This window comes from Anarrhichthys ocellatus, unplaced genomic scaffold (assembly GCF_004355925.1).
Source record: "Anarrhichthys ocellatus isolate YVR2014 unplaced genomic scaffold, GSC_Weel_1.0 scaffold117, whole genome shotgun sequence".
Lineage (NCBI taxonomy): Eukaryota > Metazoa > Chordata > Actinopteri > Perciformes > Anarhichadidae > Anarrhichthys > Anarrhichthys ocellatus.
In genome coordinates this window covers 161938-162897 of record NW_022280147.1, presented here as the reverse complement: position 1 = coordinate 162897, position 960 = coordinate 161938, and the positions used below count along the sequence as shown (strand labels likewise).

At 41.2% G+C, this 960-nt stretch overlaps 1 protein-coding gene across 1 annotated transcript in view; it reads right to left on the bottom strand.

Annotated features, from left to right (window-relative positions):
* The window catches only part of eipr1 (EARP complex and GARP complex interacting protein 1), a 69061-nt gene that overhangs the window by 611 nt on the left and 67490 nt on the right, over positions 1 to 960 (bottom strand). The window lies entirely within an intron of this gene.

The window sequence follows — 960 nt, the reverse complement described above, 5'->3', positions numbered from 1 at the left end:
ACACACACACACACACACACACACACACACACACACACACACACACATACCGCAGAGAGATGAGCTGTGGAAACTGAAAGAGGAAATGCATCACATGTTGTAGACTCCATGCAGCTCTTCACCACTGTATGGAGGACCTGAAGTATCTTCAGGTCCTCCATACAATTGGCTACTGTTAAAGTTAAAGTTACTGTGAGGAACGTTTATCTGGTTATGAAACAGTCTAACAACTGTTTTGAGACGCCATTACCACTGCCGGAGTAACAACAGAACTATAAAATCCTCCTGTTTCCCTGAAGTGACTGGTGTGGCAACATTGTCCTTCCCGACTAATGCGTCGTTGAAAGAAAAAACTACAGTTTGTTGGCTACACAAGCGGGTAGCCAATCATATGCAACCTCTGGCAACAGCACAAATATGGCAGGACAAGTAGACAGACTGGGATCCAGTGTAGAAAGCCACTAGATCCCAGCTGTTGTTCTAAAGTATCCTTCTGCATTCTAGTTGCTCTTCCTTAACAGTTTGATCTCAATTTCCTGGCGGAATAGGTACATTTTAAATAAATCATTTTAATTTGAACATATATCCTTAGTGTGGTACATTCCTCCATAACAAATGATGGTGGTTACATCACACCAGTGGTGGGCCGTCAGGGCCTGCAAGGCCTTCTCTGCTGGCCTAAACAGAATCACAAAGCTATATCTATTTTATAATTTAATAATTTTTCTTAAATACACTACATATATTATAATTTATAAAAATATGTTTCCCATTATCTTATTTTCTCATTGCACAGCTACTGTCTTCCTCAGTTGCTCTGCTTCCAGTGCAGCTTGTTTTAAGTAGAGCTTTCATCCAATCAGATTTCACCTCTGTGACTCTAGGTAAGAACAGAGGCAGAGGCCTGCACACGCACAAGTGCATCCAGTGCAGATTAAAGTAAATGGGGACGATATTGTT